Consider the following 16,064-nt stretch of genomic DNA (forward strand, 5'->3'; position numbering starts at 1 on the left):
ATTGTTAATCCTATTATGCTTGTAAGAAATGCAGTATAACAATTTCAGATTCACAAAGTGGTCCACTCTGTATTATTAAATTCTAATAAAGTGAAAGAAAGTGTGCTAAATTTGTCTCATATATCATGTACAATTAGCAGCATGCAGGAGAATCTGTATAGTTAGTCATACGGTTACCACTCCTGACGCTGGCCTCGGAGGGGAGGGGAAATGCTGCCCCAGAATTCCGTACAAGAGTGTCCTCCAAAAACGGGTGCTTTCTCCCGCTTGCTGGCCGCACAGAGACTCGCCTGCCTGAGCTGCTCTTATCAGCGGCAGATAGCCGCTTCCTCCGCTGATAAGAGCAGCTCAGGCAGGCGAGTCTCTGTGCGGCCAGCAAGCGGGAGAAAGCACCCGTTTTTGGAGGACACTCTTGTACGGAATTCTGGGGCAGCATTTCCCCTCCCCTCCGAGGCCAGCGTCAGGAGTGGTAACCGTATGACTAACTATACAGATTCTCCTGCATGCCGCTAATTGTACATGATATATGAGACAAATTTAGCACACTTTCTTTCACTTTATTAGAATTTAATAATACAGAGTGGACCACTTTGTGAATCTGAAATTGTTATACTGCATTTCTTACAAGCATAATAGGATTAACAATTACTATAATTGCTATCAGACTGCTGGTAATATCTTCATCTCCTCATATGGCATCATGCATAAATTGTAGCAGGATTAACCTTATCAGCTAAAGTGTCAATTGGTTGTTGATTAAGGTATCTGCACAAGATCACATTGTATCATGTGTAATCACGGCAGGAGTAACATTATTTATTAAACTGCCACTCTTGTTGCTGATGGATGCATTTGCACAAGGAGGATCAGCTGCTCATGAATATCAGTTAATCCCAATAAGATTGTTTCAAATCATTGTACTAGGATCTCAGCATTTGCCAAATGTTTGCTCAATGCTAAAAAATTTTGAGCTTTAAAATTCAACAACTATTGAGCAATTTGTTGCATCTCGTGTGTCATATATATCTGTGACTATAAATAGTAAACATCTATGAGTGCACTGCTAGAGAGACTAAGTGCAAGTTTTATGTGCTATATTTTGTCTGGTGAAAATCAAATAAGAAATGCAGCTCTTTCATAAGCACATTAATTAAACTCAGACATTTATTGTCAAAATTGGTGGACACACTTGGTCTACCCGAGCACTCACAGTATAATCTATAACTTTCAGGAGAGTACCGCACTAGAGACCTAAGTGTAGGTTAAATATTCTCTGCACTGCTTGTTAAAAGGGCATCAGGGAGCACCTACCGAAGGTCACTCTGCTTGATACCTCCTCTCTCTTTCTTCTGGCCAAGTTGGGTGCACTTGCCCTCTCTCATTCCTCGTCCTATACCTCTTGGCAAGACGGGAGAACAGCAGAAGGGCAGTCATACCTGTATCCTGGCCACTGTATACATCTCTACTTAGTGCCTAAAAATTGTTATCAGTACTGTCTGACAAACCAGTGATTAACTGAGGTATTTATGCCTCACACCTCACAATTCAGTATATGGAATTTTGTTAATCACGTGGTCTATGTGCTTAAAAATTAGCCACAAGCACTACAATTGTCTAGGAGATTATGTACAGTTATAAGAGAATTACTGAAAGGTATATGTACATTACGGATTCATAGGCTCCGCCCTCATAATTCTTGTGAATAATCTTTGTGAACAATTATTAATTAATCTTTGTGAACAATCCTATTGAATTGATGTGCTGTTATTAAGTCTCTGTTCAACATTAGAGTCACTAACCTCTGCTATCAATACATGTGAATAACCACCATATATAACAAATTCTTTTCACACAGGTGGAAACATCACCTGGTGGGTGGATAATTCATTTATGCCCACCATGTTCAGCTCCACAGATAATTTTTGCTGACTTTAAGGACTTGTACTGTTGTACAGGTGACCCAATCGAAGTAACTTCCAGTGACCCATGATTCAAACCAATCGCCCTATGAAATTTATGTATGGGCTATACAAATGATTAGATGATGGTCACACCTTTCAATTTTTAATACTTCGATCCCCAAATCATTGTAGTAGGGGAATCACCACACAAGACGGACCTTAATATATTTAATGATTCTGGCTGAGGCCAATTTTCAAAAAAATATATATACATTTTTCAAAAATATTTTCGCTCACGATCACACATTTATTTAATGAATTAGTATTTTTAAGGCATATCAATAAAAATTGTGAGATTTTATGATTGTTCTATTTAAATTAATTTTTGTGTTACCTCAGAGAAGAGTGCTCCCTACCAGGGTCATCTTTTGTCTTCTCTGTAAGCCTCCCCTTGTTCCGATACATGTTTCTATACCCTTGGGAGCACCACTGACCGTCAAAATTCGAGTTACCAACATACCAATTGGTGTAGGTATACGATTGACTAATTAAGGGAAAGAATATCCCGAGAGTGTCAGTTCTTTCTGAGGTTACAATATAATTTACAGTTTTTTCCTGTGCGGCCGTCCACAAACCTTCCTCCTTTACCACGATACCAAATTGTGTAAGGTTATAAATACGGAGGGGGATGCTGAGTCTCTTCAGAACGACTTAATTAAACTGGAAGCATGGGCGGCAAAATGGAGAATGAGATTCAACACAGACAAGTGTAAGGTAATGCACTGTGGGCCGGGGGAAAGACCAAAAATTACACCTACATGCTAAATGGGGTAATATTAGGGGATTCTGTACTGGAAAAAGACTTAGGGGTTCACATAGATAACAAATTAAGCAGCAGTACCCAAAGTAGGAGTGTAGCAAAGAAGGCTAATAATATATTAGCATGCATAAAACGGGGAATTGATGCAAGGGACGAGAGTATTATACTCCCATTATATAAATCACTAGTGAGGCCACATCTTGAATACTGTGTGCAATTTTGGGCACCATATTACAAAAGGATATCATGGAGCTAGAAAAGGTTCAGAGGCGGGCGACTAACTAATCAAGGGCATGGAGACGCTGGAATACGGGGAAAGGCTTGCAGGGCAAGGCATGTTTACATTGGAAAAGAGGAGACTAAGAGGGGAAATTATCAACATCTACAAATATATAAGGGGTCAATACACAGAGCTTGGGAGAGACCTGTTTTCTATAAGATCAGCACAGAGAACACGTGGTCACTCGCTTAGGTTAGAGGAGAGGAGTTTCCGCACATTGAGGCGAAAAGGTTTTTTCACAGTAAGGACAATACGTGTTTGGAATTCCCTGCCTGAGAGATTAGTAACTGCGGACTCAGTCAACACCTTTAAGAATGGGTTAGATAAATTCCTATTGGATAAAGATATTCAGGGTTATGGTGCGTAGCCACGCATTATAGTTAATTTAACTAGTCCTAACATAAAACTAACTAGTCCTATAATAAGACTGCATAGGAGACCACAAATAGGTTGAACTCGATGGACAATTGTCCTTTTTCAACCTTAGTTACTATGTTACTATGTCTTTGAAGCCTCTGCAACCGACCTGACAGACACTGTCACATCCTACATCAGCTACTGTGAGGACATGTGTGTACCTACCAAGACTTACCGCATTTACAACAACAATAAGCCCTGGTTCAACGCCCAGCTCAGGCAACTTTGTTGGGCCAAAGAGGAGGCCTATAGCAGCGGTGACAGAGCACTATACAACCGTACTAGGAACTCTCTGACTAAAGGAATCAGGCTAGCAAAAAAGCGGTTCTCGGACAAGCTGACAAACGATCTCTCCACCAATGACCCCGTATCTGTATGGAAAGGAATGCAATCCATAACCAACTATAGGAAAACATCGAAGTCCACCACCATGCACCAAGACCTAGCAGACGAACTGAACAAACTTTTATTGCAGGTTCGCAAAAGAAGTCCCCTGCAACCCAAACAATCACCTCTACGATGCCCCGAACAATGGTGACCAACCCCAGGCACTGCAAGTCGCCCAAGAAGAGGTGGAGGCATTGTTCAAAACGGCCAAACCCAGGAAAGCTCCGGGTCCTGACGGAGTGTCACCATCTGCCCTAGGAGCATGTGCGGGTCAGCTCGCCCCCATATTCACCAAGATCTTCAACAAATCGCTGGAGCTACAGAAAGTCCCTTCCTGCCTCAAAAGGTCTACTATCGTCCCGGTCCCCAAGAAACCCCCTATCACGAACCTGAACGACTACAGGCCGATAGCACTGACGTCTGTGGTCATGAAAACGTTCGAGCGTCTGGTTTTGAATCACCTGAAAACTGTGACTGGCCCCCAACTGGACCCCTGCAGTTCGCCTATCGATCGAATCGGTGTGTAGAGGATGCAGTCAACCTGGGCCTGCACTACATTCTACAGCACCTAGACATTCCCGATACCTACGCGAGGGTCCTGTTTGTCGATTTCAGCTCGGCCTCCAATACAATCCTCCACCCCAAATTACTTCGCCTAGGGGTCCCAGAAGCTACCTGTTCCTAGATAGTAAACTTCCTGACAGATAGGACACAGGTGGTGAAAGCAGGGGAATTCACCTCTCAAGCGAGGTCCATTAGTACAGGGGCCCCTCAGGGCTGTGTCCTCTCACCCCTGCTTTTCTCCCTGTACACAAATGACTGCACCTCAGAGGCGCAATCAGTAAAGATCATCAAATTCACCAATGACACCACCGTCATCGGCCTCATCAAGGACAGGGACGAATCGGCCTATAGACGGGAAGTAGACCGGTTGGCCCAGTGGTGCATCCACAACAACCTTGAGCTCAACCCCCTCAAAACTGTCGAGATGATAGTGGACTTCAGGAAGAAGTCATCTAGTGCACCTCCGCTAACGATTGCTGACAGTGTGGTATCGCTAGTGGACTCCTTCAATTTTCTAGGGACCACAATCTCCCGGGACCTTAAATAGGGGTCCAACACTGACGCCACTGTTGGGAAAGCGCAGCAGAGGTTGTTCTTCCTCAGGCACTAAGGAAGTTCAACATCCCACAGTAGCTTCTGCTCCTCTTCTACTCCGCGATTGTGAAGTCAGTACTGTGCTCCTCGATACTGGTTTGGTACAGCTCCGCCAGCGCGAGGGACAGATGCAGGCTCCAAAAGGTGGTCAGAACCGCAAGAAGATCATCGGGGCCGACCTTCCCTCAGTCCAGGACCTGTACCTGTCCAGAGCTAAAAAGCGGGCAACGAAGATAGTAAAAGACCAGCTACACCCCGGCCACAGCATGTTTAACTTGTTTCCTTCAGGCAGGCGTTACAGGGCCTTCCCCGCCAGGTCCACCAGAAGCCTGAAAAGTTTCTTTCCCCAAGCGGTCTGCCTGCTGAACTCCTGAACATTGACTGACTAGACGTACGTGTAACTCACTTGTGTCCCTACGGTATACCTATCTGTGTGACTTTACTTGCCCCCCCCCCCCACCCCACCCCACCTGCTTATCTGTTACCTGCTTGGCTGTTGTATAGCTAACCGAAGACAAATTCCTAGTATACGCAAGTATACCTGGCCAATAAAGCTGATTCTGATTCTGACTACATCAGCCCCACCTGCAGTGCAGCATGGTTTTGCCTAGTTGTTTGTGTTTTTGCTTTACTTACAAACATGAATCAGGCCTTATATAAAGAGTCATTAACATGCCTCCGGCTCCCAGTATGATAATTTTTTATATATAACCTTTTATGCAGCCTGTTTTATATTGTATTGGTTTAGAAATTGTAAAACACATCAATCTGCTTACTGAACAGTGTTAAATTGCTTATTAAAAGATGGCGGCCAGTGTGAACAATTACCATTTTATTCACCTGGAAAACTGGTGAGCAGTACAGTACTGATACCGAGTCACATGTAAGTCAGATACAGATGCGGCAGCATTCCGTGCTGGGAAATAAATGCAGACTTATTGCCTGTTTTCAGAGTAGGCTGCATCAATGCCCCCACACTGCCCCTATCCAAACCCTTGTGGAAGTACCCATCATCACTATCAGCACACATTTTAACCAGCCCTATACCTGGATCAAGATGCCTGCATTATTGAGAGATATTATCATAGGTAAACTAGCATAATCAATATTCATGCAATTAATTTACAAAGAAAAAAATTTGGAGATCACATTTGCACCCAGATTTATCAAACCTTGGAGAATGATAAATAACACTGTGATAAAGTACCAACTAATCAGCTCTTAACTGTAATTTTGCAAACACAGCCTGTAACATGGCAGTTAGGAGCTGGTTGGTTGGCACTATATCAGCGTGCAATTTATCACTCTCCAAGGCTTGATAAATCCGGGCCATGGTTGGCTGTAAATAATACAAGTCATTCTTCTAGATTCCCCCACTTCTTATCTGTGTCCGCACCCCGCCCTATCTCACATGTCTCCCTTGTGGCCAATCATCTTTCCCATGTCCCTAGATCTCTCTCATACCTCCCTTGTCACTTCTCAAGCAACTACTGATTTGCTACTAAGTCTTCTGCCCAGTTGAACCATAGGCCAAAGAATGGCTATACAGGTTGAGTATCCCATATCCAAATACTCAGAAATACGGAATATTCCGAAATACAGAATTTTTTGAGTGAGAGTGAGATAGTGAAATCTTTGTTTTCTGTGGCTCAATGTACACAAACTTTGTTTAATACACAAAGTTATTAAAAATATTGTATTAAATGACCTTCAGGCTGTGTGTATAAGGTGTATATGAAACATAAATGAATTGTGTGAATGTACACACACTTTGTTTAATGCACAAAGTTATTAAAAATATTGGCTAAAATTACCTTCGGGCTGTGTGTATAAGGTGTATATGTAACATAAATGCATTCTGTGCTTAGACTTGGGTCCCATCTCCATGATATCTCATTATGGTATGCAATTATTCCAAAATACGGAAAAATCCGATATCCAAAATACCTCTGGTCCCAAGCTTTTTGGATAAGGGATACTCAACCTGTAATACCATCGCTGTACAGTACATCTGCATTGTTGTTCCTCAAATGCAATATAGAGGTTTTTGCATGGTCCTCTGAAGGTCAGCTCATATACTTAGAGTAATGCTCCTGTGATTGATATAACAAGAGTCTCCTTTTGTAAAAAGCAGGTATAAAACACCATGGGCCAAATGTAACAGCAAATTTTTGAAAGTGCCAACATTTTGTCAAGTTATCAGTGAGATTTAAAGCCTAAATGTTCTAAGCAGGTTGCTTTACCCATAGTAAACATTAATGTTTTCAATTTGACTCGGCACTTTCAAAGCCCTCTGTACCTAAAGGCAAACTTTAACATAACATTGGATTAGTGGGACAACTGAAAATGACAATTGTGACCAGGGCTGTTGAGACATGAGAAGGGCCCTGCGCTACAGAGGGGGGGTGACCAATAATGGAGGTGTGGCCATGCCCCCTTGGAACACTGTGCATTGTTAAGAATGAGCACACAAAAATGGGGGCATTGCACCATCTCTCTGAATGACCTGGGCCAGCTTTGGGTCCCCCAGGCATTGCCTGGACCCGGGTAAACTGTACCAACCATCCTGCTGTTGGCACCTCTGACTGAGACTTAAAACCAGGCTACCAAAAATGAAACTAGAAGAAATGCAAACTGCACATATACAATAGGTGCCTATTAAATAATGAGACTGATGCTATAATTTAAGTACATTTTCATACCTCCCAACATTCAAGTTCAGGAAGGAGGGACATCTTGGCGTGCGTAGCGCGCCCGCGCCCGAAAAGGGGGCGTGGTCTGTGTGTAAGGGGCGTGGCTTCGCGGGAGGGTCCGCGATTGCGAGCCACGCCCCGTTTTCGTCACTGAGGGGGCATGGCCAGCGCTCTGTGAGCTGCTGGCATGCCCCCTCTCCCTCTAACTCCCTGGAATAGACGCTGTGTCTATTCACCGCTGCTCTGCTCTCAATTGAGCAGAGCAGTGAGTGATCAGTAGCCTCCCAACTGCCCCCCCCCCCCCCCTGCGGGACACTGCGGCCCGCGGGAGAGACAGCGGGACAGACCCAAAAAAACGGGACTGTCCCGCGAAAATCGGGACAGTTGGGAGGTATGCATTTTAACTCTGTTCACTTTCTATGTATGCTGTGCTGTAGCTCGTCTATCAGCTGTCTCAACAGCTCCGTCGTTTCTTCTTTACTTCAGTAACTGTTGCAAAACGGGTTCTCATGAGTGCATATTTAATTTTAGAGAGAAGAAAGGTCACACGGTGCTAGGTCTGGCAAGTTTGGGTGGTTGCTTCACAGAGAGAGCTGTGTGGGATGGTGTATTGTGCTAATGGAGGATGAAACCATTTCTCCACAATTCTGGCTATTCTGATTCTTTCTTGCAAAGTTGCTAGAACATTTTTGGAGTAATGCTGATTCACTGTTGCTCCTTCTGGTACCCAGTCTGCCAAAATAACACCCTTCATATCAAAGAAAACAACATGGTTTTGAATTTGCTTTGATTGGCTTTCTTCATTCTTGGTGAAGATCATGTTTTCCAGTGCATGGACTGGCGATTTGTCTCAGGATCGTACTGGAAGATCCATGTTTCATCACAGGAAATAACTTCATCTAAAAAAATTGAATCTGCTTGAATTTGCTCTAAATTGTCTGTACACATTTGCTTTACATTTTTCTCCCGCTCAGCAGTGAGAAGCCTTATAGTGCCCATACACTTATGCAAGGCGCCACGCCGTGCCATCGTGGGGCATCGCACCGGCAGTTCAGGTGCAATGAAATCGCACCTGAACTGCCAAAGTGATTACCATGCGATCATGCGATAGATCGCATGGTAATCATGTGATGGGCACGTCACCGCCGAGTGGGAGCGGCCTCTGCCCGCTCCCGGCGGGTGCCCATCGCACATCGCAGTGCGATATATAGCATGTGTTTCTAGAAACACATGCGATCGCACTGCGATTAGATAAATATTATGTGCAGCACATACTATCTTGAGACGTAAGATTCGACCGCCGTGCCCGCACATAGCGTCGAAAGGTACCTAAAATGTGCATACATTCCTTCAATTTCACAGATGCTGTCAAAATCGAAGGTTAGCACCGATTATCTCACAAGTGTATGGGCACTATTAGAAACATTTTAGCACAAATTTTTGGCATGTTAAGATCTTCATGCAAAATTTGCTTAACTTTTTTTTTCCTCGCTATTTGCTATTTGTACTATCATTCGGATGCTAAGTTGATGGTCAATTCGATCAGTTTTGTAAATTTTTTCCACATTTTAATTTTTTTAATGTGCAAGGCCTTTTTGTACGTTAATCATCTTCGATATCCTTACGGCCATCACTAAAGGTCCATACACAGTCACACTGGGCGTTTTTGCCCAGAGTGTATGAACAGCGATGATCGCTGACATCGCTGGGCCGAAAAGTGCTCAGTGCATACACACTGAGCGCTTTTCCCCACTGCCCAGCGATGTCCAGCGATGTCAGCAGGGGTGAGCGGCTTTCCATATCAGGACGCTATGGAAAGCCACTCACCCCGCCGTTCATCTACTGGTAATACCAGTAGATGAACGGCGGCTGCCAGTGATGAAGCGATGGATTCCAGCGATGCAGCGATGAAGAGAGAGCACGCATCAGCGCTCACCGCTCATCGCTTGTCCATACACACTGGGCGGCTTTGAGCTGAAAGCAGCTCAAAACTCCAAAAGTGACCTGCTTTCAGATCAAAATCGCCCAGTGTGTATGGGCCTTAAATCTTTTGTGCCACTCAAACACACATGCACGTGACATACAATCTGCCCTGTAAGCCTCGGAAAGATTCGGTGGGCGTTTTGTTAAATTTAACAAAAAAATGTAAGTTAACACTTTGCTCTACTTTTGAACTAAGCATTTTTACGATGCATGGGAAAAGCACACCTTCTTTGAATGCTGTGTGACAGCAAACTATCTGTGCGAGAGGGGTGGAACTTGCAAAACCATTTTGGGATAGTCCAAGGTCAATGTTCCGCTAGTCCTTTTTAACTGAACTTTTACAAGTACAGTCTCGTTATTTAATAGCCACACATATGGGCAGCATGAATGGTGTACTGGTCAGCATTGCAGCAGTGAGGTCAAAGGTTAGATTCCAACCATTGCCCTGTGTGGAGTTTGTATATTCTCCCCGTACTTGCATGGGTTTCCTCGGGTACTCATTTTTCGGATTTTTCCTACCACAATCTAACAATATAGTGGTAGGTTAATTGGCTCCCAACAAAATTAACCCTAGAATGTAAGTGTGTGTGTGTGTGTGTGTGTGTGTGTGTGTGTGTGTGTGTGTGTGTACATGGGCAGACTAGATGGGTTACAAGGTTCTTATCTGCTGTCAAATTCTGTGGGGGGTATTCAATTGCTTGAAAAGTCATTTGGGAGTCTGTTTTTTCCTATCTAATCGACAGGAAAAAACAGACACCCAACCGACTTTTCAAACAATTGAATTCAACCCTATATGTGTCTATGGGGGCTATTCATAAAGCAGAGAAAAGCCCTGGTCAGCGGAAAACAGGGCTTTTCTATGCTTTGGGCTATTCACAAGGCGGATTACTGTGGAGAAGTTCCTGACTTCTCCATTGGCATCCCCGCTTCATGTCTGAATCGCATCACCATACTTTAGTATTGTGAGTGCGATTCATGAAAGGACAGAAAGCTTTCCGCTTCTCCAGAGAGTTCAGATTCGCCATCTCTATATGGCGTAATCTGAATTGCAGTGCAAAACAGAGGGAAGCTCAATGCCTCCCTACTCTCTGCCCGGCACCCGGTGCTAGCTCCACTCCCTGAACTCCCAGCAGCCCCTGCAGCCTCCTAGGATCTCAGTCACCAGCACATGCCCGGAAGAACCAGCCGATTGACTCCAAGCACCGCAGAGGGGACCGCAGGAGAAGAGAGCATGGCTGGAGCTCAGGATACTGGAATGCATCGCAGGAAAGGTGAGTATACATGAATTACTACTTATCTGCGATATGTAATGATAAGTAATCATTTATTTTTTGTTATGTATGTAAATAGATCCCCTATGTATGTTACTTTCTAAATGATCACATGATTTGCAGTGCAAAGGCACACATCTATTCTGGGGGCACTACGCTGATGCTGCATTGCTGCTGTCAGTTTACATGTTACACGTACACTTTTAAACATGGGTATAGAAATATTTAACATTTAAGATTTAGGGGGAGATGTACTAAGCAGTGAATAGAGTGGAAGTCTGAGCCAGTGGAGAAGTTGCCCATGGCAACCAATCAGCATTGAAGTAACATTTATAATTTGCATACTATAAAATTATACAGAGCAGATGATTGTTTGCCATGGGCAACTTCTCAACTGGATCACTGCTCCACTCTTTTCACTGCTTAGTACATCTCCCCCTTAAACTAAAGTCAAACATGTACTCAAAGTCAAGTCAAACATGTACAACCTCTCTGTAAGACAGTACAAATACAGGAGAACCCAGCAGGGCGTTCGACTTAGTTCTCACTGTATGCATTACAATCTCATATGGTACTGCCTAACACATCTCTGTCGTCCTAGCAACAACTTTCAGCAATAGGAGGTATTCCACTGTGGGAAGAATCCTTAAATATTGTGGTGCCCACTGCAGTCCCCATAATGACAAGTTTGGTCAGATCATACTTAATACATTTGATTTTCTAAAGCTCAGAGTGTAAGAATGAATGGTAAAAATTGTACTCAACATACAAAATAAGAAATGTTATTGTGCTGTTTGTCAATGTTGTAAAACCAGGCCATTCCCAGGGTCAAAAATAATCCAAGGACATATCTTTACAGCCTGTAAATAACCCTGGGGGAGATAAATCTGGGGGAGATTTATCAAACCATGGAGAGAGATAAAGTACAAACCAATCGGCTTCTAACTGCCATTTTTCAGACACAGCCTGTAAAATTGCAGTTATTAGCTGATTAGTTGCTACTTTCTCTCTCTCCAATGTTTGATGCACCTCCCCCACTGGATGGAGATAAGTAATACAGGTAAACAATTAATACCCCTTTCAGACCACCTGAAACGGGTCACACCCTGGAGCCTATCACGGAAGCTCCCAGTATGCGACCCGCCTGAGGCGCCCTGCTGCCGCTGTCTGCAACCCGGCATACTGCCGGGTTGGTGACGTCAGCGGTGACACGGTGGGGGTGGCGCTTGGAGATCACATGATGTCCAAGCGCTGCCTGTACACACACAGTGAACGGGAAATGGGTCGCATCGACCTGGCTCCCATTCACACCGCACAGTGAGCCGGGTTGAACACGAGTTCAACCCTGCTCGCGACCAGGGTTGAAATACCCTTCCACCTTTCAGACCGCACCTGAATACAAGTTAAGCGCGCTCATGTGCCAATAACACGTGTTCATAGGTGGCAGACTGAAGTCTTGTGTTTTTTGTAGTACGTAGTTTATAGTACCGTAGTTTACGGGTGGTCTTCAGTATGCCGGCTGTCGGGATCCCGGCGCACAGTATACCGGCGCCGGAATCCCGACAGCCGGCATACCCACACTTATTCTCCCTCGTGGGGGTCCACGACCCCCCTGGAGGAAGAATAAAATAGCGTGTTAGTGCGCCACCGTGCCCGCAGCGTGGCGAGCGCAGCAAACCTGCAAGGGGCTCATTTGCACTTGCCACACTGTCGGTATGCCGGCGGTCGGGCTCCCGGTGCCGGTATGCTGGTCGCCGGGAGCCTGACCGCCGGCATACCATACTACACCCGTAGTTTACAGTATAGCTCCAACTATCTTATAAACCCCAATATTACAACTGTTCTAAAGAAACTTTCCTTCTCTGATTGAACATAATCATGTGATCTCCTGATAATGAGAACAGTGTATGAATGATTACACTCATGCAGAGTGGTGTAGATGAATGAACATTTTTCATCCACACATGAATGACATTGGCGATATGCCCACTGCCAGGTAGCTATCTAAATGTCACTGGAGCATAAGTGCGAAACTTACTGGCACACTGTGTAGGTAAATATAATAGACAATCAGTCTCTTGGCTCAGAGAAACATTGTCCTTGCCAAACATAATCATACAGTGTACCTGATTTGAATGCAGTACCTCTAATGAGGGGTGACTCAGTGGTCAAAACAAAATTGGGCACTCAGCTCTGTCTGAGCTCCGAAAAGACTAGCAACAAATATGTAATATTCTTGACCGTCTACACTTTACCAGTAGTGCACTTCCTACACATTACTTGAAATATCAGTTTTTCATCTTTGATAATACATTATACCTTACGCATTTAACAATATTAATCCATTTTTTCTTTAACAACCCCACCTAAGGCCCCAAGTCATCTGAGGCCCTAGCTAGTAATACGTACTACTTTCCTCTCCTACACACAGCACTGCTATGTGGTGACTGTGTCCATTGTTTAGCCATAAGTCTCATAGTTCATATCCCAGTAATAGTGCCATACCGGAAATAAGTCTTTTCACCACTAGAACAGCACAGCATCTCTTCCTCTTTTCCATTATGTAACTTATGTAACACAATATACAGTGTTTTTGTTTCATTAAATATTTAAGTTCTGTGGATGGGTTATCTCACAACAGAAAATTAAAAATACTATTTTTATTTTTTTATAATTGCAAAATATAGAAGTAAGCACTAAACTATAAGAAAGTGGCAGTTTTAGTCTGTTTATGAATTGGCTGATCACCTGTGTGTGAGACAGTGCTGCATGTGACAATTGTTTTTCCACTCCTTGCAGCTGTCTGGAAATCCTATGTTCACATATGTCAGAAAGGACTCTGACAGCTGGGAGTGTCCACTTTTCCCCCTTCCTGGCACATTACAGCTGTTAGTTGCCACAAACCAGGTGTTAGAAAACGTTTCCAGTACCAGTGGCAGAATTTTATGAAGAAACAGATAAACACACCATACTCAGTTGCAATACAAGATTTACAGTTCCTACAGTATATTGTGATGAAAGGTACAGGTTAACAATAAGTGCTGAGATTCGATAATAATACATTAGAGCTCCCTTATATAGGTGCTGATAAAATGGGTAAAAGCCCTCGAACATTGTGTGGTTTATTTATGTGTTTTTAAAATTTTTATTTCATACACTTTTTATGCATTACACTTTTACTCCTATACAAGCTATTTTACTGTGGGTATTTACAAATGATAAACCGTTTGTTATAAAAACTCTTCTAAATTTGTAGTTACAGTAAATGCGGTAAAAAAATACTTCCTGTATGTTACAAAATGTACCACATTTGTAAATTAAGTATCTGTTATCATCATGTTGCTGATCCTCATCACAGCAAAAGGTCATGTGACTGCCCTATCCAATTCTTTATGAAGTTTAAGTACTTCTTACAATCTGTGTTAACTAGCTTGTATAAGTACAATACAGAAACCAAAGTTCATGCAGCTTATCCCATACAGCACAAGGAAAGGGTCTGCACAGCTTTATACATCTATCTCATTTGCAGAAATCCTGCAATTATTATATTTAATGAATATAATTTTACATGTAATTGTTTCATAGAACAGATGCAACATACCATATATTCAGTGTCAAGTATTTATGTACACAGAGCTGTTAAAAACTAAAAAAAAGTGTAAGCTCTAATGACAAGTTCTCCACATATTTGTTATTTTGTATTAATGTGTAATTGTTGTCATTATTTGCTGCCCAATTGCATAATTCTGTCCAATTAAAGTAACCTCTCCATACACTAAATGGCAGGAAGTTTAATTGGGATCAGGAACCATTGATATCTGACCCCTGATGTTTAACAGTAAATGAAGACACCCAATACCGGCTCATGGGTTTAATTGGGTTATGTTCCAGGCTTCTCAATACATTCAGTGCATCTGCATGCTTTCTTTCACACATGGGGTTAAAGATTAAACACCTAATCTTTTTAGGTCTAAAGTTAGTTTTTAGAAGTAAAGAATCACAGCATAAACAATCCCCTATCTGATTTCCATACACTTACCATTCAAATGTGCTGTTCTTGTTTTATAGTTTCCCAGCCAGGATGTCACTTCTTGGATTCCTATTATATGGTGGAGTTATGTGTAATAACTTATTCTACTCCATGCTGTGCTGAGTATTATCTTCCAGCTGGCTCTTCTTATCAGGTACAGCTGCAATGAAAACTTTATCTTCTGTGCTGTGTTACACAGGAACCTTCTTTTCAAGTTGTGGGTAACATAGTGATGTATTGCTGTTTGCGTTGTGATGAGGGCAGACTGGGAATTACAGTGAATCCCTCCTCTGTTCCCTCCCTCTGTCCAGATGTAATTTGCTCAGCCACAAACTACTTCTCTGCTCAGAGGAACTAAATGAACACAGCCCAGCCTACTGGCCAACTAACTAACCCTTTCCAAACCACACACACCAACTATCGCTTGCCAAATACATGCCAAGCCAGAGACTAACAACAAATCTCTCATGAGTGTTATTAAATAATTGCTAACTTTACAGTAATAGCAAAGTATCCATTTCCCCACCAGATATTGGTGCCACTGACCAATTTAATTTCTTATAGGAATTGTATTTCTTATAGGTTTGTCCATGCACAGAGAAAGAATTTCCAACTGATTCATTTACCATAGGCATATAACTCCACTTACATGGCTTTGCATAGTTACATTAGTAAGGGGCGATTCAACTGTGAGGCACGGCTCCTGCTTGGCGTTTATACGAATGGGAGCTTATCAGAGCTATTCAATTGTTGCTCTGATCAGACGCCCATTAGCTGTAGCACTATTTTTCCACAGCCTCCGGTGGTGCGTGAAAAAATGTGTGTGAAGTCTGTAGTTAGGGCGCCCAATCCTGGACTTTAAACGCCCAAACGAGAATTTTAGACAGGTTTAGCTGATTTGCGCGGCTAATCCCGGAGCTGTCTGGCGCATGCTAATGGGCGTATGATCGGAGCAACAACTTAATAGCTCAGATAGATGCCCATTCATATAGATGCCCAGCAGGGGAATTGAATCGCCCCACGTAAGGTTTATTTACAGGAAGCAAGCTTTTTATGCATCTTAGGCAGGTTATAAAATGTATGAAAATTACACAGAATTTCATTTTTATGATTTATTACACAAC

At 43.0% G+C, this 16,064-nt stretch overlaps 1 protein-coding gene across 1 annotated transcript in view; it reads right to left on the reverse strand.

Moving 5' to 3' along the window:
• EVA1B (eva-1 homolog B) overlaps nucleotides 1–15,237 on the reverse strand; it is a 38,478-nt gene extending 23,241 nt beyond the window's left edge. Inside the window, exon 1 of the mRNA XM_063954376.1 lies at nucleotides 14,950–15,237. The gene's annotated coding sequence lies outside the window, so the exon portion shown is untranslated. The remainder of the gene's footprint in view (nucleotides 1–14,949) is intronic.
• Between the last annotated feature and the right edge of the window lie 827 nt (nucleotides 15,238–16,064).

This window comes from Pseudophryne corroboree, chromosome 2 (genome assembly GCF_028390025.1).
Source record: "Pseudophryne corroboree isolate aPseCor3 chromosome 2, aPseCor3.hap2, whole genome shotgun sequence".
Lineage (NCBI taxonomy): Eukaryota > Metazoa > Chordata > Amphibia > Anura > Myobatrachidae > Pseudophryne > Pseudophryne corroboree.